Source organism: Podarcis gaigeae (genome assembly GCF_964106915.1).
Source record: "Podarcis gaigeae genome assembly, chromosome: 6".
NCBI lineage: Eukaryota > Metazoa > Chordata > Lepidosauria > Squamata > Lacertidae > Podarcis > Podarcis gaigeae.
Window position 1 is genome coordinate 13,224,335 of NC_139682.1, and position 23,268 is coordinate 13,247,602.

Here is a 23,268-nt window from a genome sequence, read left to right on the forward strand (position 1 = left end):
TTGCTGTTTGAGTATGCTGAATAGCAGCTCTGTCCCTGACACAGGTGGCCCACTGCTTTAAAATCCATTTCTTTATCCACATAGATCCATCTTTGGTTCTTTTGTGTTCAAACGAAAATAGACAAATGACAGCTAATTCCTGAGCTGCAGTGTAAGAGTGCACCTTAGACATCAGACACGAATACCAGAGAATCAAACACTGGTTGGGCTGTCAAATTTCCTTTCCTCTTCACTTTAAAAAAAACCTGTGTGTGTGTATTGTTTTCATTCGTTACTATATTGTGTATTTTTGTGTTTTTGTATTGTAAATCACCCTGAGATACTCAGACGAAGAACCATATAGAACTTACTGAATTTAATTAAATTTTTTAAGTTTGTATACTGCCCTTCATCCAAAGATCTTTTATATATATATATATATATATATACACTATCTACCAGAAAAAAACACACACCAACCGCTACTTACATGCACAATCACACCACCACCCTGCACAAATAAACTCCGTAGCCAAGACTCTCATCTCCAGAACCAAACGCCTGGCTGACAAAGACCACTTGACAACTGAGTTACAGAATCTCTCAAATGTGTTAATTGCCAATGGATACCAGCAAAACAGGATTACGAAGCTAATCCAAAAGGAAACACCCCCCAAAAACCAAGACACAGAAGAAAACAATGGCATGGCCCTCCTTCCTTATATCAAGGGCACTACAGATAAAATTAGCAAAATCCTCCATAAACACAATATCAAAACAGCCTTCTGCACCAACCAAAAAATAGCCAATATCCTCAGAAACCCCAAGGATAAAATCCAGTTAGAAAACCAAGGGATCTATGAAATACCCTGCAAAGTCTGCCCAGCCACGTACATTGGACAAACAAACAGACGAATAAATGCACGTATCGCAGAACACAAGAATGCCGTCAAAAAAGAAGAAAAAACTTCCTCTCTTTTCCAACACATGAAAGAAACAGGACACGAAATTAATTTTGCAGATTCCAAATTGCTCTTTAACACGGAACATCACCACAAGAGAATAATCATGGAAGCCATCGAGATAGAGAAACACCCTCACAACATGAACAAGCGTGACGACACATCCCGCTTGCCAGACATCTGGAAATTAGCCCTCCCCACAAAAACTGACACCAGATCCAGAGGCACACAGAACGCCAACACCAATCAACCACACCAGACCCAAACCCAGACCCTCTCCACAGATGAATTACTGACACCATCCAGTAGCCAATCCATGGTGGCACCTCCGGATGCTGCACCCCCCTGCAATCCCTACACAGATCTGGCTGACACAAGCCACAAAACCACAGCTCGCCCCTATACACGAAGCCAAGCCAAAGCACAACTAAGTGCAATACAGCCATCTTCTCAGGAAAACTCTTCACAAAGTTCAAGAGGTCAAGACACAAAGACTTTAGCAACTAATCCACACCTAATGACCCACCTAAGTGGTACTCAGGATATCACTCAAGAAATCACTCAAGGTATCTCTCAAGTAATTAAGGAACAAAAGAAGAAAAGGCACACTAGCCTGGGAACTTCCTCTCTGCCCAGAACATTGGAGGCTAGACACCACACCCCCTCTACAGTATTTATAGGAACTCAAACATTGAGATCCCGCTCTGTTCCAGTAACAAGAAGCCGAAAGCACCAGCCTGAAGATGACGAGTGAGACCTCGTCGAAACGTCGCCTAGACACCCCAACTTTTACACGGGAAGACACCCGAGGACACCAAAACCTGCATATATATATATATATATATATTAGATTTTCCATAAAAAAAAACATTTTACAAAATTGTACATCCATTTTTAACTTAAACCCTTTTTTCCAGAACTTCCCTCAGCTTGTCTGTTAATTTTCGTTTATTTTTTTAATCCTCGTCTCACATTTCCCAATATTATATTGCACTCAGATACTCTTAATCGCATCATATTTTTTAAACAATATTTCTAACAGTAATTTCACAGAGCTTCTTGAAAGCCAATGAACGTTATTTGCTCATCACAGAAATTTTTGATATACTCTGAAAATTTCTTCCAATCCTCGGAGAATCTCTGGTCACGTTGGTTCCTAATTCTCCCCGTCAATCTGTCCATTTCTGCGTATTCCATCAGTTTCATCCTCCATTCTTCTTTCGTGGGCATCTCTTCCTGTTTCCATTTCTGTGCCAGCAAAATTCTGGCTGCTGTTACTGCATACAAAACTAATTTCACATCTTTTTTACTAGTTTCATTATCCAGTATTCCCAATAAGAGAGCTTCTGGTTTTTTAACAAAAGTATATTTCAACATTTTCTTTAACTCATTATAGATCATCTCCCAGAAGCTTTTTACCTTCTTACATTCCCACCACATATGGTAAAATGTTCCTTCTGTCTCCTTACACTTCCAACATTTATTACACACTTTATACATTTTACCCAGTTTTACTGGTGTTATATACCATCTATATAACATCTTCATAACATTTTCCTTAATCGTTGTACAAGCTGTAAACTTTAACCCATCCTTCCATAATTTAGTCCATTTCTCAAATTCAATATTATATCCGAAATCTCTAGCCCAACTAATCATTACAGATTTAATTTCTTCATCCACAGTATTCCATTCCAACAATATTTTATACATTTTAGATAAAATTTTCACTTCATTGTTTAAGATTTCTTGTTGAAATCTAGATTCTTTTTCAGAATATCCCCTCTCTAAAAACTCTTTTTTAAACATTTCATTTACCTGAAAATAATGCAGCCAATCCTTAACATATTCCTTCATCCAAAGATCTCAGGGTAGTTCACAGCGTAAAAAGATCAAAACACAACATACATAATAAAAACAAGAAGTTAATATTTTTTTATTTTAAAAAAAATAAATGAACATTCATACAATAATCCACTTATTCATTCCTTATTAAGTAAATGAAATGAGAGTGAATCCTGTCCTGGATTCCTTGGAAGAATGGCAGGATTTTGTAAAGAGACAGAGAGATAGAGAAATAAAATAAATATTCCCTTACATTCATCATGTGCTGAAGAGCCAAGGAGTGCCTGGTCATTGCACCCAGTGCAAAGTCAGCTTACAGTCATAAAATATATTTCCTACTTAACAGCACTTAAAGTTCAAAATGGAACATCTTAGCCAATGCTTTGATCTAGCAACTTTCTATGGGATATAATACAAATGACATTTCCAACACCAAAAGAAGCCCTTGGCTAAATATGTGAATAAAACAGCTTGAATTCTAGAAGACTGTGGCTGCTATCAATCAAGGCTGGGCTAAACATTTCTGTGTTTTGACTGTAATGCATCTGTGGGGTGGCTTGCCAAGAGATGGATGTCACCTGTAACTTGAGAATAGTTAGATTCCTGTTTGTTACATTTTCCTTACTGATTGAAACAAGAATTGCTTTAAGCCTCATGTGTGACAATGCCCCACAAACAAGAACTAAATTTTGTTACAGATAGGTAGCCGTGTTGGTCTGCCATAGTCAAAACAAAAAAATTCCTTCCAGTTTCAGTGTATCTGAAGAAGTGTGCATGCACACGAAAGCTCATACCAAGAACTGACTTAGTTGGTCTTTAAGGTGCTACTGGAAGGATTTTTTTTGTTTAAATTTTGTTAGATTGCGCCATCTATCTTTATTCCGTTTCAGATAGTTGTTGCTGGAAAAATCCCATGAAGCCCAAAATAGATGCTCTCTTTCATTGGGCAAGCAACAATATTAAAGTGAAATCAGGAATTTCACAGTCTTTTACTGAGGCAAAAAGTGTGTGTGTGTGTGTGTGTGTGTGTGTGTGTGTGTGTGTGTAAAAGGTTGAAGCCCAATTGATCTCAGTGGGAGAGATGTATGCATACGCTTAACTCTTCAAAATGCTTAATTTTGGCTGGATTGTACCCATAATGCTACATATAGTTAGATTGCTTAGGTTAATCAGACCATCAAAAGCACTGATAAAAGAAGGAATCTCTCAAATGTCAATGATCAGGGATATTTCTAAAGTAATCCCATTTAAAGTGATAACTTGAATACAGTTGTGATATCATGACTCTTCGTTGTTCATTCAAATGAACTTGGTTTGGGAGTTCCAAACATAATTAAATGGTTCCATCCATTAATTCCCCAAGAAGGTTAAGTCGGTGGACGATGCCTCTCATTTTCTATTGTCATAGGAAAGGTTGGGTGTGCATTTTTTTAGTTCTGTGCAAATGTCACAATTTATAGCATAGCAACAAGTCCAATTCTGCATAGAGTATGGCACATCTTAGCACATTGTTCAATATGCTGGTTCTGCGTAGGATCGGGATGAAAGGAGGGGAGCGATGAGAAAGGACTGTATTTTATTTTTTTTTAAATCCCACAAAAACATTTTATTTATATATATTTTTGTAAGCAAGCTTTTCATAGGCATGGGCATCCTGGTGCACATATTCCACGGTTATGTTCACAATGGGGAGAGGTGATTAGCTTATTATAATTTTGCACACATGGATCTACTTCCATTGAAATTAATGAAACAGCTTGCCCGCTTAACAGCTCAGTGAACCAATGCACACATGTGTATTAATGTTATGTCCTAGCAGTCTCTCAAGCTTGAGACAATCAGAAAATAAAACAATGGTTCTGAAATATTTAACAGCATAAATTTTAAAAGGAATAACATTTTTCTAAAAACAACCAATTTTCTTTCTCCAAATTTATCAGTTTCATAGGGCTCTCTCTTTGAGAGCTACTAGAAAAGAGTTATCAATATAGCCAAGTAAGTGCTTTGTTTCCTTGATTTTTAACAGTTGTTCCTAATAGCTGAAGTGGTGCAGTATTAAATGCCCTAGAAACAGTGATTCCCATCTCCATGTGTTCAGGGATTAGATGTTTCCTTATTTGCAGCAGAGAAGACAACAAAAAAAACTTTGGCCTTTTCTGTTGTGACAACAGTATTCCTCTGCAACACAACGATTTTAGCTTTTGTAAGCCACTTTTCAATTTGGGTCAAAAGGCAAGTTAAAAATATATTAAATAATATTTAACCATTGGGTCACACCCATAACCTTGAATATATCAGAAAGCAACAGCCCACATTTCCTCATCACCATGCTAATGAATAGTGCAAAGTTCATGCTTCCCATTATTTCTTGTTATTAAAGCAATATCAGCAAATGCACGGGCATAAAGAATGCTGAATGTGCAGATGCATCACTCAAAGTGCAAAGGCATCGCTCAAAGTAAATAGGTCATTCTCTGATGTCTGTGACATTTTGACTCAGACATGAAGCCGTCTAGTCACCTTAGGCAAGTCGCCATTACAGTATTAAACTTCAGGTTCTCAACTGAAAAATGGAGCCATGGATGCCCAAAGGCATGTTCTGAGAAACCTGACTACAGGCTCTGTCTGCTTTAATGCACTTACTAGAAGAGCCTCTCACCAGTTCTTGGGATTATTGCATGGAGACTATCCCTGGCCCTATATCTTTAACGTTGCCTCTGAATAGGAAGTCGAGGAAGCATCTGCTTTTGTTTCCGAATCCTATTGTCCTTCCTCTTTCATTGCACATCCTTTTGTAAACCAAGAATTCTTTAATTAAAGAAGAAGAAGAAGAAGAAGAAGAACCAGATTCCAAGTGTGCCATACTACTGTAGGGGAAGTAGCAGATAAAAACAATAAATTAAAGGTGAATGGAAAAAGGAAAGCCTAGATGCCTCATCTACCCAACTCAGCAGCAAATTTAAATTCAGGAGGAATTTCTGCAATACAATCTAGCAACTCTAGCTTCAACAGCGAGAGAGAGTTAACAGACCTGTTCATGCCATACCTGCTCATTTTACTATCACTTCTATTCAGGGGTGTACCTAGGGGTTGACCAGGTTGGCTCCCACCAGGGGCACAGGCCCAGGGGGCCACAAAAGTTGTGCCTCTTCACTCTGGCTCCGAGTGGCAAGGAGCCCACCCATTTTCCTTGCCAAGGGTGCAAGAGTGCCCAGGTATGCCTCTAACTTTGTTTACAGGTTTTTACAGAGCTTAAAAAAAAAATTCATCACACGGAACACATATTAGTGTGCATACCAAGGGCGACTATAACCCTATACAATATTATTTCTTTCTGTGTACATAAACATGGGAGGAAAGAGTGGGATTGTGCAAAGTAGCCTCACCTGACACCGGCATCTGCAACATGAATATCTGAAGCATAGCTGTCAAGCGTCCCTTATTTGGCGGGACAGTCCCTTATCCCAGCGCCATGTCCCACTGCTGTCCCTTATTGATGATGTCCCTTAAATAAGCTACTGAAGGTAATGGGGCCCTTTCTATGTTCAGCTGTCCTTTGTCAACAACAAATTGTTGCTGTTTTTTGTGTTGAATATATGCTATATGGTAATTTATGGACCTAATAGGTATCTAAAGCCATTTGCACACAACAAAATATGTATTTTATCAAAGTAATTGTTGATCCCTTATTTTGGCTGCTGATCCCTTATTTTCGAGGCTGCTGGTCCCTTATTTTCAAATCTGTAAGTTGACAGCTATGATCTGAAGGGAGGGGACCTTGGTCTGTATGGTGGGACATGTGAAAACTTCTCTGGGATCTAGAACCCGGATTCTTCAGGGTTACCAATCCCAACGAAACTTTTGTGCATATAACCATACGCATGAAGGACCCCCTCTCTATAGATGTTAATGCTGAATGTGTGGGTTTTGCTGAAGGGACAGTCATGCTCCTTGGCCCTTTGTCAATGCACATAGCAAAAAATAACACCCGAATAGAGCTTACACCTATTAATTGGATCAACATCAACTCTGGTTGTAATTCGTGGGCAGTCATTTAATTTTATCCTGATTCTAATTTTTAAGCTGTACTTTAATCAATTGTTTGATTGTGTTTTAATGTATTTGATATTAACGGCCCTGAGCCTGGTCTTGGCTGGGGAGGGCAGGGCAGGGCAGGGTATAAATAAAAAATTATTTACTTTACTTACTTACTTTTAGATACTATCAATTGTATCCAGCCTGGAAATTAGCTGATAACAATAATTTGCAGATAGTGCTTGGAAATTATCTGCCTTGTAAATAGTTGTAAAGCTTGACATAAGCAAATACTTTGTATTTGATACTTTCCTGAATCTGTTTTATTTTAATGGACTAACAGTAAGCTTTTCTGTTCATGCGCATTTAATTCTGAGATTAATGATTAATTTCATATGCTCTGTGACATGGATAAAAAGGCCCTTTTTGTAATCAGACAGAAAGAAATATTGTTACCACATGCAATTCTACTGTGATAGCAGCTTCTAAAGTATTTTGAGATGGGTGGTATTTCTTCTCTCTTTCATCATTTATAAATTTAGATTGGTTACTTTTTGATATATGATTAAAGACTTTTGTAGTTTAAAAAAAATCATTTGAGAGCATGAAGTTCTAATGGTTGAAATCTAGAAATAAAACAAGCATCCTTCACAAAATAAAGCCATCCGATACACATCATAATTGTGGAGAAAAAACTAAGAAGATAATTAGAGCCAGAAACTTAGATTGCTATAACTGTCACTAGTTTTTGCTTTGGATGTGTTTGGTTAGTTGTTGGAAAGGTATCTTTTTCAAAGATGTAAATGGTACCCAGAGGGCATCAAATTTCCCTTAAGACAAGGCAAAGCAAAAGATCCCATTTTGAAACTGATGTTTGAAACAAAATTCCCTTTGCACACCCCTTTGTAACAAATGGGAGCAACACAAGAACACTTGTTCTTTGGCCCAGCTCACTTTTCATTTCAATTGGGTATACAGTGGTACCTCTAGATACGATCGGGATCCGTTCTGGAGCCCCGTTCGCATCTAGAAGCAAATGTGACTAGCGATGGCATGTCTGTGCATGCGTCTGCGCATGCGCGTGATGTCATTTTGAGCGTCTGCGCATGCACAAGCGGCAAAACCTGGAGGTAACACACTCCGTTATTTCTGGGTTGCCGTAGAGCACAACTCAAACGCGCTCAACTCAAAGCATATTTAACCTGAGGTATGACTGTATGCGGAAGAAATTCCTGGGGGATTATGTCGTAAACTCTAGGGTACGGCAAACACTTGCCATATGTTTAACTTTATTATCTTAGTTACAGGTACGTAGCCATGTTGGTCTGCCGTAGTCAAAACAAAATAAAAAAAATTCCTTCCAGTAGCACTTTAGAGACCAACTAAGTTAGTTATTGGTATGAGCTTTTGTGTGCATGCACACAACTTGGTTGGTCTCTAAGGTGCTACTGGAAGGAATCTTTTTGTTTTTATTATCTTAAGTACAACTCTGAATTCTGCAGGGACATTTGCCATAACTGCTCCCCTGCTAGGTCCCTAAGCCCAATGCCCATTCCCCAAATTCTAAACCTGACAGGTAACAGAGTAGCTAATCGTATTGGTACTATTCTCCCTAGGGGTGATACCCAATGTCAGACCCTATGAATAGGACTAAGCTGAAGTTTTCCCAGCTGTAGACAGAAGTTTCAAATCTGTTCTCTTTCCATCAGCTGAACAACGCAAAAGGAATGAGAAGAGGGGAGCAGTATCCATTTAAAGCAGAGACCAGGGCAAAACAATGTGGAAAGTGGAACAGCTGAGAAGGGTGATACCAGAATACCCAAACTGAGCTTGTAGTAGGAATCCCCAAGACAAGTGACTTCAACACATTCCATTTTCTATATTTAGAATATCATAGAATGGCAATGCAAATTCATCCCCACAGATTTCTTTAAAATGTATTCGTCAAATTTGGCCTTTGTTTCCAAAACAGAGATTCAGAAGTTGCTATATCAGAGTTGTCCCACAAGCATCTCTTTCCTGAATACAGGTCACTCTATTTCTGTGTTAATTATATATATAACAGATAACTGCCCTTCTGTTGCCAGACCTACACTCTTCATTCAGGGAACAGAGTCAAAATACTTTATTGTGGAAAATAGGACATTTTCCATATTATTTTATGCATAGTGTAATGGTTCTAGGGGTTGCTCATGCATAAATCGACACCACACCTGGCTAGGTTACCTGGGTGAACCCTTTCTGTCTGGACAGCCTCTCACCCGTGGCTGTCTCAGTCGCTGGCAGAATCCATCAGTGGGCGTTTCTTGAACTTCTTCCAGCAAAGAAGCTCTTTGACGCCTAGTCGCCGCCTACTCTCCCTGCGCGGAAGCCTTCTGCGCACGGAGGGTGTGGGCAGCGGAGGACCCGTGCTCTCCCCGCTGGTCTCCGGCGAGGAGTCATGGAGCCACCTCGCCAATTCCCCCATCTGCCCCCCTTCTCCACTGGTGCTACACTGAATTCCTTCCCCAGCAGATGGGCTGCTTCTCTCCCTCCCGGGACGCTCTCCTGAACCCCTCTGGAGCCCTCCCTCTCCCTCTGGCTCCGATGGCAGTTCCCTGACACATAGTTATAGACTAGAGCACTCTCCCATAATCAGTTCACAGTTAGTCTTTTTTGGTAATAAACCACTCATCAGCTTAAGTGCTGCAAGCACCAGGCAGGCCTGTTTACCTTTATAATATATAATGCCCCATTCTCCATTCATATAAAGTGATTCTCTCAGCATGCACAACATCCATCAAAAGACAAATTTCCAAGTTTGAGTGTTTCTTTCTGCAACATCCATTGCAACGCTTCACAAAATGTTTCCCCTTTCCATTTAACTACTGAATATATTTGATCAACTTTCTATTATATAAACCTTGCAAAAACCATCCTGTTATTTCAAAATACAGTGCAAATAGCTCTCCACCCCACAAGCACCATCCAGTAGCCACAGCAAGCTCCCATCCCTTTGGAATGAAAACACAGTTTTCCAGTATGTGGACGTCATTTGCACACAGGTCTCTCAACATGCAACAACTTTCTGTTTATAAATTAAACCCTTGGCATGAGGCTCAATCAATCAGTTGTATTTCTTCTCTCGGGTGACATGCTGTTTAGATCTCTTTGGGGGCCTCTCTTTGGTGGATGGGAAAGGAAAGGTCATATATTCAAGTGTTAGATTGCTGGATTGATGGGACATGGCTGTGGGAACAAATGAGAGGCTTTGGGCATAGGGCTGGGGCCTGCCTATTAATAAACAAAACAAAGGGGAAAGGGAGTTTCCTGCAACTGTTCATACCTCACTTTGGGCAGAATCCAACAAAGTCACTACAAGGGTAGGACGACTTTTGTGCCACAGAACTTCCCCTCCCTACCTCTCCCTCCACAATGACTTTGGATGGTTAGGGCAGGAAGTATGGTGCAAGGAGGGGTTGTTGTGGATTTTCAATTAATCACTGTTTAATTAACTAACTGCAGCATTGCAGTTAGATTAATCATTTCCAAGTGTTCCCAGATGTTCCTAACCACATCCAGCTTCTTTGGCTCATTATAATGTTTTAACGTTTTGCCATGGAGTATCCTGGATATGGTCATAATATATAAAATCTCTGTCTGGTGGGATTTTTTCACCCCATTCCCTTGGACCTGGGTATAATTTAATAAGCCTAACAAATGGCCAATAAGAGTTACCTGGATGTTAAATGTATCACCCACCATCTCCAGCACCGTTTTCCAGAACCCCCCCTGCATTTTAGAGCATACCCACCCAGTGGCAGAGGAAGAGGCATGTGGGGCGAGAGCACTGCCCCTGGCAGCGCGATCCCGGTAGGGTGCCATTGCAGCTGCCCCCCGCTTGCGCTGGGTGCCATGCCCCTGTGGGCGGTGTGCCACGCCCCTGTGGGTGGCATGCTACGCCCCCCAGGGCACGCACCACGCCCCTGGGACGTGCGCCAGCCCTGCCCCACCTGCTCTCGGCCCCCTGTGCCGGAGCATGAAGCTTCCATGTCGTTTCTCAACATAGCCAGCCCTTTCCAACACCTGCCGTACTGATTTGTTTGCTTTTCCATGGGGTCCAGTACCAGTGAGCTGCCATCTTTATGCAGCTTTCTTTATATGAAGTTGGTGTAGTTTAGAAAAATGGATGAAATTGCCCTAAGCGCTTGGGCCGTGTCTTCAGCAACCGTCTCCCATGTCTGGGTTCTGTTTAGAGAAGGACACTAGCTGAACTGGGTTGGACTAGATGACACTTGGGGTCTTTTTCAGCTCTACTACAGTTCTGTGATTCTATGATACTCAGCCACATGCATAACATGTACTGGAGTGAAATCCCCCTCAGCATGTGGGCTGATAGTAATATCATTGCTTTAATTTATACTTCATGGCGCATCAATGAACCAGTCACAAAACCAGATGAATGACCAGTTTGTAATTCTTCCTGAAGTCAGTTATCCAGTCTTAAGATGAGCTCCAGGTTTTTTACATTCCCTTTGAATTTCGAGGCATAAGCATCTTGTTATGGCTGTTTCCTGGAATCTATTCTATGAAGCTGCTTTTAATTTTTCTCTCTCGGCTTCTCACATCTTCCTTCTGCCTTCTTAATGTATGTTTCTAAGGCGAGACAAGTGGCTACTTTATTTCCAATTAAAAGTCCGCATAAATCCTTCAATTTAACAGCACTGTATATTGGGCAGATTTTCAGGGCAGGTTACAGCTCATAGAATTGGCAAAGAGTGATGTAGAAAGGTACTATACAAATTTAAAAATTATTTCCAGAGCTGCAGCGATGTCAGTATGTTGCAGCAAAAATGGGGGGGGGGGGGGAGGAAGAGTCTTATGAAGCCTTAACAGACAGACACTGACAACTTTGTACTTTCAACCCATGGGGTTCTCCACATGACTGACAACCCAAATCATGCAAATTCCCCCTTTTGCCCAATGCACAAAGTTCTGGGGGTGGAGCATTTTTGGAATGCAAGGAGAATAGCTTCTTCTGAATTGGAGTAGCGGTGCAACTGGTAACATGCCTGCATGCAGAACAGTGGGAGTTTCAGTGAGTGACTTCAGGTATTAAAAAAAGCATATAGTATTTTATTAGAGTGGGAAACCAAAGATGAAGAGGTTAAATCAGTTATGATTAAATGGGCTCAGGATGTGGGACACAACATTCAGTTTGAAAGTTAGGGGAAATTGTGGAAAGTTGATATAAAATTCACAGATTACATACTATTAAGAGAGAATTTTGTGAAAATGATGTATAGCTGGTATATCACACCAGTGAAAATGGCAAAGATGTTTAGGAAAGAAAACAACAGATGTTGGAGATGTAAGGAAAAGAAAGGAACATTTTATCAAATGTGGTGGAAATGCAAATGCATTTAAAAATATTGGGAAATGATATACAATAAATTGAAAAAAATGTTTAAAATGAATTTTGTTTAACACCCTGAAGCCTTTTTGTTAGGTATCTCAAATCAAGAACTACCAAAAGAAAAATGGACATTATTTATGTATGCTACAACAGTGGCAAGAATCTTGGATTGCACAATACTGGAAGATGGAAGAAATACCATCAAAGGAACAACGGCAAGAAAAATTGATAAACTATGCAGAATTGGATAAGCTAACAGATAAACTATGAGAGAAAGACAAAAAGGACTTCAAAAGAGTCTGGGAACCATTTACAGTTTATTTGCAGAAACAACAAAAGGGACTGGATTCACTGCCAGGATTTGAATAAACATTCACAATTTCATTTGAGTAACAGATATTTCAGAGAAATGATAAGGGATTTTATTTTTGTTTTGGAAAAACAGGATGCAATAAATAAAACGAAATAACTCAGCAGAGGGGGAGTTGAGGGAAGCCCAGAGGAGGGGAGGGAGAATAATTGTAAATAACATGATGAATGAGATTTGTATCATTATTTGTTATAAAATTCAATAAATATTAATGTACCAAAAAAAAGTGAGTGACTTGAGGTGAGTAGTTATGCAGATAGAACTTTAAGCACCACCAGCTTGGACGTAACTCTAGCTCTGTGACACAGAGACCAGAATGGGGTGGGGGAGCAGGGAAGGGAAGGGAATGTGTAAAAAAAAAAAATTAATAATAATGTTGCACTTAGCCAACCACTTGGCAGGGCTTCCCAAACCAGAAAAATGAAGCTTTGTACCCATTGAGAACAACAAGCTGTGTCAAACGAGGTCTCAGCTACGAGGTCTCAGAAGGACCATGTGTGTTTGACACGTGGATACAGAGACTTCCCAGGAGTCCACAGGACTCTTGAAGCCTCCTCCTCTATACAAGCATAGCTCAGTCAAAAAAGGGTGGATACTCTCTCTCAAAAGTCATTGGGGAACTCACTTGTGTATGCGTGCCATTTTAATTAATTATTTCCACAAGTCTTGGGTCCTTGAAGGGAAACTTGGATTGGCTAGAGCCATCTGCTCAGAGGTTGCACTTCTTCAGCAAACCACTTCATTCTTCTAATCCTTTGTCTAGGGGGAATATATTAATGCCGACCACTACCACAATCAATTGCACTTCTGAAGTTGCATTTTCTATCCAAACCACAAACTGTAGTTGCCAGGAAAATGTGACAAAAACATCCTTTTCTACACAACTGTTGAAGACACAGCAGCCATGCCCTAACTGGCATCTGGTCACCCAAAGGCGAAGAATGCCACAAAATTTTAGAACAATAGGGCTTTTCTGAGAGGGCATTTGGCGTGTTTAGTACAAACATACCTTGCTCTTCCACGGTCAAGCTTATGGGCAAGGGAAAAGGAGGAACAGTTCTGAAAATTCATATTACTGGTCGGAAGCTGTCTGCGGCACTAATGGGCTATCCCATGCGATGCCACTGAAAAATATTCTCTTCTCTCATCCCAAGAGCAGTTTTGTTTGTTTAAGTTTGCTTTAGAAAATTAAGCTGAGTAGACACATCAAAACATTAATGGAATGCTTTTAAAAACAACTTAAATTGTGAGCGGTTGGGGCAAGTTTAGCAAGAGAGCCAGCATGCAGAACTCACCTTTGCTGAAGTTCAGTCGTGGCAACACAGAAGAACTAATGATGCTTCATATGACTTTGTAGGTGGTGCTGAGTCTTCTCTGGATAGGATGGCAATCCCTCCAAAAGTACAAGTTTACAGCTGTATGATATTGCTGCATGCCACCCCAATCTCTGAGTGGTGAGAGATTCCAGGTGTTGTAGGCCCTTACCCAGGGTTCAGTTTCCTTGTAATGAGGAACAGTGGAGACTATGGTGTCTTTATGATATATGGCTTATTCACACATACTGTATATACAACCTGAGCCTACAATGGAGGGGCTCACAGCATTAACACCCCAAGAGGTCTTGCTTCTCCCACAGTCATAGCCTTGGAATCAAACAGAAATCTAACATGGTTCTCACTCTTTGTCTTCTGCCTGCTTCTACCCAAGGTTTCGCACACCACTCTGGCTTTTGTTTTTCTCACTTCCAGCCAGGTGAGGGAAGGGGCTCCACCCATTTGCTCTCTGCCACAGAGTCACTTCTTAATGGGCTTAGGCCCATTAACTCAACAAGAAGCTGGCCTGGCCATTTCAACAATTAACTCCTACATTATATTTTAACCCTTGCTGGATCCTGGATCCCAAGAACTGAAAGGGATTCAGGCATCATACCGACTAACCCCACAAAATTCACAACAATACAGTGGTACCTCGGGTTACAGACGCTTCAGGTTACAGATTCCGCTAACCCAGAAATAGTACCTTGGGTTAAGAACTTTGCTTCAGGATGAGAACAGAAATCATGCTCCAGCGGCACGGCAGCAGCGGGAGGCCCCATTAGCTAAAGTGGTGCTTCAGGTTAAGAACAGTTTCAGGTTAAGAACGGACCTCTGGAACAAATTAAGTTCTTAACCCAAGGTATCACTGAATTTTGAGATACAGCAACCACAACTGTACTCTGTGTATTTAGTGTGGTTGGCCATAGATTTCTATCCCAGCATGATACTAGCAGTTTTATTTTCTCCTGAGTAATCTTAGTAGTCATGGAAAGAGGAGAGGTCCTCTTGTGAATGAGGAAATTGTGAAGTAGCAGGAAACGCAATGGAATAGATGAGACAGAGCGGTGGAGGGGGCAGCATTCCTTGCCAGGTGCAGAATAATTGAGATGAGCAAGGGATCTAGGAGTTGCCAATTCAGCACTCATGTTCCTGCTACCTAATACAATTATCTCATTGCAATGCTCTTCTCAGGTACAGTATGGTCACCTGAAGCTCTGATGACTTCTCAGCACCAGCTGAAGACATTTTAATTTTCTCAGACCTTTCTAGATCAGTAAGCATTTGTTATGTATTTATGCCAGGGATCGGCAAGGCTTACCAGGCATGGGCCAGGTCACTCCTGCAGAGATCCTCCATGGGCCAGACACTGGAAGAAGAAGAAGAAGAAGAAGAAGAAGAAGAAGAAGAAGAAGAAGAAGAAGAAGAAGAAGAAGAATTATTTATACTCAGCCACTCTGGTCGGCTTCCAAAAAAATATTAAAATACTGTAATACATCAAACATTAAAAGCTTCCATAAACAGGGCTGCCTTCAGATGTCTTCTAAAAGTCCGGTAGTTCTTGTTCTCTTTGACATCTGGTGGGAGGGCATTCCACAGGGCGGGCGCCACTACCGAGAAGGCCCTCTGCCTGGTTCCCTGTAACTTGGCTTCTCGCAATGAGGGAACTGCCAGAAGGCCCTCAGTGCTGGATCTCAGTGTCCAGGTAGAACGATGGGGGTGGAGATATACTGGACCAAGGCCGTTTAGGGCTTTAAAGGTCAGCACCAACACTTTGAATTGTGCTCGGAAATGTACTGTGCTTGGAATAGCGCCTGCGCATGTCTGCGGCTCCAGAAATCGCTTCTGCGCATGCCCAGACACTGAAAATTGTGCCTGCGCAGAAGTGGTTTTCGGCGTCTGGGCATGCGCAGAAGTGATTTCCAGAGCCGTGGAAGAGAGTCCCCGCGCTGCACCAGTTTAGCACAGCGCGCGTGGAATTGCCGATCGGTTGGCTCGGTTCGGGGGCAGCTCATGGGCCAGTTAAGCGACCCTCATGAGCCGCTCCCGGCCCATGGGCCTTAAGTTGCCGACCTCTGGTTTATGCTAACGTTCTGTTGGTTTTACTAATTTAATTTCATTGTATTGCTTTTTTGTTTTAATGAATGTAAGCTGCTCAGCAAGCCTTTGGACCGAAGAGTGGATTTTATTTTCTAAGATCATTAAACAAACAAAATAAAACTAACATTTGATTCGCTGGTATGCAGATCTTTCATTTTAGTTTCAAAGCTGGAAGGAAGCCAGGCTTACCAAACAGCTTAGGGATGTGCATTCTCTTTTCATATTCCGCCTGACTTTAGCCTCGGTAGCACTGCACTATTTAGAACCTCTCTATTTAGCCTGGCACAGCATAGCAGGGGAAGGTTATGGGGACCACTGGGTAAGTTAGCTGAACAAAGAAATACCTCGTGCTCTTAATAAAGCTAGACCACCACCCCTGAGATTACATTTTCTGCACAAGAATTAAAGACATCGTTGAGGACAACCTATTGCCAGATGCATGCATACAGGAATCAAGTCATGAACTAGAGCTAATCTCAGGAAGAAAACCCAACATGAGCTCACATTTGTTGGTTTCCCCAGCACATCCTGCAGCCTTTGCAGTTGTGGTCAGAAAGGCAACCAAAGTAAGCATGAAACCCCACAAGATGAACACAATTCCAAGTTTCCAAATGGGAAGCTTTTGAGACCTAGCAGGCTGGCTGTGGGGCCGGGTTCCAGAGAACATGTCAGCATGGATTACCTAATCCACAAAACCAATCTGGGCTTTAAACCAGCAGCCCCACTATTCATTTAAATTATTCATCACCTTTCCTCCATGGACCTCAAGGTGGCACATGAGGTTCTCTTCCTGCCCATTTGTCAGGGACTGGGCAGAGGAGGAGGGCAATGGAGAGGGGGGCAATGTCAGGAGCTGGGCAGAGAAGTAAGAATGGTGGAGACCACCTCCCCATCCTGACCCTTCCAGGGAGGAGGAAGAGGAAGACAGTAGAGATGTACAAAAGTGGCTTGCGGGAGGTCACAGATCAGAGGCAGATGAGGGGGAAAGCTGGGAAATAATGGGAGAGGAAGAGCAGACAGAGCCAGAGCAGCAGCTGGCTGACATGTTGTCACTAGAAAGCATTCCAGACCCACCACCTCCCAGAACCCAGCGATCCTTAAAAGTAGGAGAGCAAAGAGCTTGAAGACAGAAGACGGCACTTAGCAGCACCCACAGAGAAGGTGGTGATGATGACGAATGAGGAAATGGGAGAGAAGTGGGGTGGAGATTCACTTGGGACAACGCCATTATCCAAGAGCATGGGTAGGCAAACTAAGGCCCGGGGGCCGGATCCGGTCCAATTGCCTTCTAAATCCAGCCCGCGGACAATCCGGGAATCAGCGTGTTTGTACATGAGTAGAATCTGTCCTTTTATTTAAAATGCATCTCTGGGTTATTTGTGGGGCATAGGAATTCATTCATCCCCCCCAAAAAATATATATATATAGTCCACCCCCCTGCACTTTCTGAGGGACAGTGAAAAAGTTTGCTGACCCCTGTCCAAGAGGCTGGGTTCTATAGCCTCTCTCTGTAAAGTTTGAAATAAAAAAAGAGTTAGTTTGCATTTCTGGGTAAAGAGAGTATTGATCTGATGTGTAGAGATCTTTCCTATTCTAATTAATTCAAGAGGGTTCTGGAAGCTTCTCTGTTTGAAAGAAACTGGTGCAGTTTCTAGCTGACGTGTAAGTTTCTATTCTGCCTAGAAACAAGCAGAAGGTTCATGATGTTTGGGTTATTCCTTCAGAGAAGCTGAGCACAGCTGGTTTAAACTGGTTCTGTTATTTCTTCTGTCCAGCTCATGCTGACTATAATAGTAAGGTCAGAAGGAGCCTGGGTTTCTCTTTCTCTCTTCCTTCTGGTGTGACATTCTATACATAGTATGCTTAGAGTTAAGGTTTTAGTCTTATTACAAGTTATTATAAGTTTAAGTTAAGTCTGCTGCAACTGGATTTCTTATGGACCCTGCCAAACCGGAATGTATTGGATTTGTGACCATTATGATCATTTGCTCTGCTGCATGGAATATTATGATCATAAAGCTCTGCTGCATGGAATATTAACTGCCTCTGGTCTATTTTTTGGGAATCCTGCAACATGTTTAAGTTTTTACTCTGCTAACTATATATTGGAATCTGTTCTGGATCAATATGAGTAGAATGTATGACAAAAAGGACTGTAAGAAGTTTTTCCTTGTCTTTATACTTTCCTGGGCAACCAGCTGGGAGCCGCTGACAGCATCATGATACCATTTTAGCCTCACGAGAAGCCTGTGTGTTTGGTTACGGTGAGATGCTGTAACAGTCCCAAGGTCATCCAGTGAGCTTCATGTCTGAACAAGGATTTGAGCCCTGGTTTCCCAGGACCTTGTCCAACACCCTTTAACTACTACAGGCTTGGTGGTTCTGATGCAAAAATGTTATCTGAATTGCCGTGGAAACTGGTTAGATGCTCAGACAAACCTGGTCCTCAAGTAAATGACAGGGCTGAGGAACTGAAACAAAACAGAGCCAGCAAAACCCAGCCAACATCCATTCCCCAGCTCATCATCAAATTATTTACTCTAAAAACTACGCATGAGTTCCCTGCATTTGTAAATTGAATGTGCAATAGCTGCATTAATTTAAATATTGTTCTCATCTGCTTTCTGTTATAAGCTAACAGCATTCACAAAAAGACAGCATCAGTAATGAAAACAGCCTTAATAAGTAGCTGTTCCCATTCCAAAAATCTAAACAGTGGAGGGTGGAGGGATGCTGTGCTGTTGTCACCGTAGTAACCCTTTGCTTACTTCAGTCAGTCCGGCAACTTTGCTGCTTATTTGAAGCAAGTGGGATTTTTAACGAAACAAAATGAGAGCCGAGAGCCAGGAGGCAACCTATAAGAGGGCCCATTGGACCCGCATCAAATTGAGTAAATAATCTTGGTAATTTTGCTCCAGGACATATGTTCAGGTCCTTCCAAATTCAATACAAGTAGTCTGTCAAAGCATGCAAAAGCATAACAATCTCCAAAGCTGCTTAAACTCAGCTGACGTAGCTCCGCCTAGAAAAGTCAAAACCCTTCAGGATACAGAATAGACTGTCTTGCCCCCACAGTCCCTCCATATTTATTCACAGGATAAGCACTGTTAGTAATGTAACCCTAATCTATATCAGGATCTGATGTCCTGGTGGATGCTGCCACCTGAGGCAGTCACCTCATCTCGCCTCATGGGAGGGTCGGCGCTGCCTGGATACACACCATCCATTTAAAGCACTTGACTTCCTCCAAAGAATCCTGAGAACTGCAGTTTACCCCTAACAGAGTTACAGTTCCCAGCACCCTTAACAAGCAACAGTTCCCAGGATTCTTTGGGGGAAATACTCTACTTTAAATGTACACGGTATACACAGTCCATCTACCCCTCAACAATACAACCTAGCTGCTCTCTCCTCCTCGGCCATTTGCACATGCTTTCCTTACAATGCCTTGGCCAAACAAACCACCATTCCTGTTCCACGCCCTCAGAAATACTTTCTCCACACCTAACCAGCATGTTCCTCTCACCCGGCCTCTGAAATGGGGCACTGAAAAAAACTGCTTCTCCTCCTTGCCCCATCAAAATTCTTCCCGTTCAGCCTCAGGAATGGAAATGTGCCCCCTTGAAAAGAGGTATCCACACATTGGGGGGGGGGAGGGAGAGGGGGGAGGGGTGACCTTCCCACCCATTTCCATTTTTTTTTTATTTTAATCTAATTTAGGCAGAGCTAGAAAATTTCCAAACAGCTGCAGTAATAACAACAACATTAAAAATGCACACACAAACATGAGGACGCTGCTAAAAACTTACCTGGTAATTATTTAAGAACACAAGAGAAGGCTTTTTTTATTTTACGAACATTCCTGCCGTAGTTGTGGTATAGGGATTTCCCTCCCACACACACACACACAACTTCACATACTTACATTGAACCACATGTACCGTTTTGCAGCCTTAATTTTTTCTTCTTCTTCATAGCCTTCTTTGTTTTCCATCACACTGTTGTCAGGAGCACACCTTCAGAATTCAGGACAATGTTTACAGTACCAAACTATGTATTTGGTTCCAGAATTACTACCCTGGTGATTCTGTGGAGGAGGAGGGTGACCTTCTCAATTCTTTTCTTCCCAGCTTCTATGCCCTCTCGCATATAGAGTTACACCTTGCAGCACATCCCTCATTCGCCTTTATTCCACAGAGTCCGTATCCATGCGTTATTAATTCCCATTGACCTTCTCCTTTCCAGGTTTCTAGCCAGAGAGGCTACTTGAGCCTTCAATGGCAGAGCTGGATCCGGATTAATTCATCAGTTTCTGTTCCTGTGGGTTACAGGCGTCCTTTCTTTACTCTCTTACCTTTATAGCCCATTAGTGTTCATGTCCCTGTTTCTCATTGTGCATGGGTGATCCAGCAATTCATGTAAAAAACAACAACACAGGCAACAGTCCCCTAGTGATTGTGAGAGATGCACCCTTTTCAATGATACATCATTAGGGTACTCTGAAGGCCAGCTTTTTCAGTCTTGTGGCTTTCGTTTTCTTTTAATCTCCAGTGTGCTAGCTGCCTTTGTGTTTATATCCAGATTGCTTTTATTAAAAGCCCCCTGTCATTTGCAAACATGCTGTGCAGCTGGGAAGGAGCAAAAGGAGCCGATCCCTTTCCCACTTGTTAGCCCAAACAGTAACTAGAAAGGATTGGGAGGCACACAGCTAAGCAGAGGAAATTTTTTGACAGGAAAGGCCTCCTGCTGAGGTACAGTTTTGTTATGACAAACTGCAGGCTTCCCCCGCCAATTATCTACATAGCAGGAGAAACCTCTCCTCAAGTGCTTTGCTGCTGGGCCTGCTGTGTGCAGATAGATCTCTTTAAGTATTAGTCCTAAAGAAAGGATTGACAATGGCATTAAACATAATGCCAATTAACTCTAGTGTTTACTACTCAATCTTTAGTGCTTTTGTTTTGGGGGAAGCACAAAATATTATCATTATTGTGTGTGTGTGTGTGTGTGTGTGTGTGTGTGTGTGTGTGTTTGTGTTTATATAGTTCTTACTGATATGGAGTGCACATCCTCTTTTTTTTCTTTTCTTTTTTTTGCTGCCTATCATAGCCGTTTTGTGCCATGACACTTATAAGAATACCAGCATCTCATTTTTAATGGAAAAAAGTTGTTATTGTTGTTATGCCTTTCCTCCAAAAGGAGTCCAGGGCAGCTATCCCCTCCCCCAACCCCACCCCAGAAACACCTCAGCACGTGTACAACTGATTCATTTTGCTTTGCGTTGCATTGACAAACTTCATTATTTAGGAAGTTTTCCAGTGGCTCTAATTGTTAGGACTTGGATTTTAAAAATTTAAAAAAGGCCCTGCAAAAGAGCAGGCTGATGCACATGCATATTTTTCTGTCTGCAGCAGCTTATGCAAGTCACTTTATAATTAAGTTTCACAACACCAGAAGCAATGCCACGTGAAAGTCATTTGATATCTTTGGGACTGCAGGGCGCATAATGTGTTTCCTAAGCAAGAGAAGCAGAAGAATTTGCAACAGCCAGGATGAGAAACCTCTATAGAAGAACCAAGAAGAAAAGGGGACACAGACTACAGGCTCATCCACACTGCCACCTGTCCCAAGCCTAGAAACAACAGGTCTGAGCAGTTTCCCCCTTGCTCTGCTCCTTTCCCATGGAAAACCCACTCTCTGTCTCTAAATTGGAACAAATGGCAAGCCACAGAAAACCCGAATTACTCCAATTGAGCACTAAAGCCCAGTTTCCCTCTGGGGGAAAGCAGCAGAACGAGAGGAAGTGTGGATGAGCCCTAGCTGTGGCTCACATGGGAGAGTGGCAGAAGAAAGGGTAGGTCATGTGAAGTGCAATAAAGAACGTGCCAAGTAATTCATTGTTTGCTAAAGAAAGCTGATAATGCCAAGGTTGCAGGTTCGATCCCCATAAGGGACAGCTGCATATTCCTGCATTGCAGGAGGTTGGACTGTTTCCCAAACTTGGGTCTCCAGCTGTTTTCGGACTACAATTCCCATGATCCCTGACCACTGGTCTCGCCAGCTATGGATGATGGGAGTTGTAGTCGAAAAACAGCTGGCAACCCAAGTTTAGGAAACACTGGAGTAGATGATCCTCAGGGTCCCTTCCAACTCTATGATTCTATGAACATAGGGAATTCTTAGAAACCTGTGATATATCTCTTCCCATTCCAGAGTTCAATGCCTGAGCTCCCACCTACATTATTCCCCATAAAAAAGGTAAAGTGACCCCTGACTATTAGGTCCAGTCGTGACCGACTCTGGGGTTGCGGCGCTCATCTCGCTTTATTGGCCGAGGGAGCCGGCGTCCAGCCTCCGGGTCATGTGGCCAGCATGACTAAGCCACTTCTGGCAAACCAGAGCAGCGCACGGAAACGCCGTTTACCTTCCCGCCGGAGTGGTACCTATTTATCTATTTGCACTTTGTCCTTTCAAACTGCTATGTTGGCAGGAGCAGGGACCGAGCAACAGGAGCTCACCCCGTCGCAGGGATTCGAACCACCAACCTTCTGATCGGCAAGTCCTAGGCTCTGTGGTTTAACCCACAGCGCCACCCGCGTCCCATATTATTCCCCATAGTGGAAGACAAAATGCCTGCTAGAATAAAAAACTATTCCATACATGCCAGAAGTCCAACAGAGAGCGGGGCCTGTCTGACCTCAGCTGGAAGAGAGTTCTGTGAAATAGGGCCCACAATACTGGATGCTGTTGTGGTCAACATCACTATACTGTAAATTGTGGGCAGTTTTGATGGCACTAATGGCCTGCTTGTAGGCTTCCCACGAGCATCTGGCTGGTCACTGTGAGAATACTGGACTAGAGAGGCCTCTGGTCTGATCCAGGGGCAGGCAAAGGGGAAGGATCCTGGCACACACCTGGCTTACCAGCAGCAGCATTGCTGCACTTATCAGGCGTGAGAGGCTGGTGCTGTGCAAGTGCACCGGCAGAGCCAGTCCTGCATTCCCACCAGTGCATCCGCACAGTGCCAAACTCCCCTCCTAATTGCCCCTCTCCTTCATCGCAAGTGTGGTGTTTCTGCTGGTGGGAAGCCAGGTGCATACCACGGCCTCCTCATCTGTCCCAGCATGGTTCCTCCTGTGTCCTTATGTCACTGAACAGCTGCTGAGATGGCCATAGAGTTGTAAGGGACCCTGAGAGTCATCTAGTTCAACTCCCTGCAATGCAGGAATATGCAGCTGTCCCATATGGGGATTGAACCTGAAACCTTGGCAT

At 42.4% G+C, this 23,268-nt stretch overlaps 1 long non-coding RNA gene across 1 annotated transcript in view; it reads left to right on the forward strand.

Annotated features, from left to right (window-relative positions):
* Positions 1–13,076: 13,076 nt before the first annotated feature.
* LOC310847234 overlaps positions 13,077–23,268 on the forward strand; it is a 98,357-nt gene continuing 88,165 nt past the window's right edge. Inside the window, exon 1 of the long non-coding RNA XR_014565704.1 lies at positions 13,077–14,761. This is a non-coding gene — a long non-coding RNA (uncharacterized lncRNA). The remainder of the gene's footprint in view (positions 14,762–23,268) is intronic.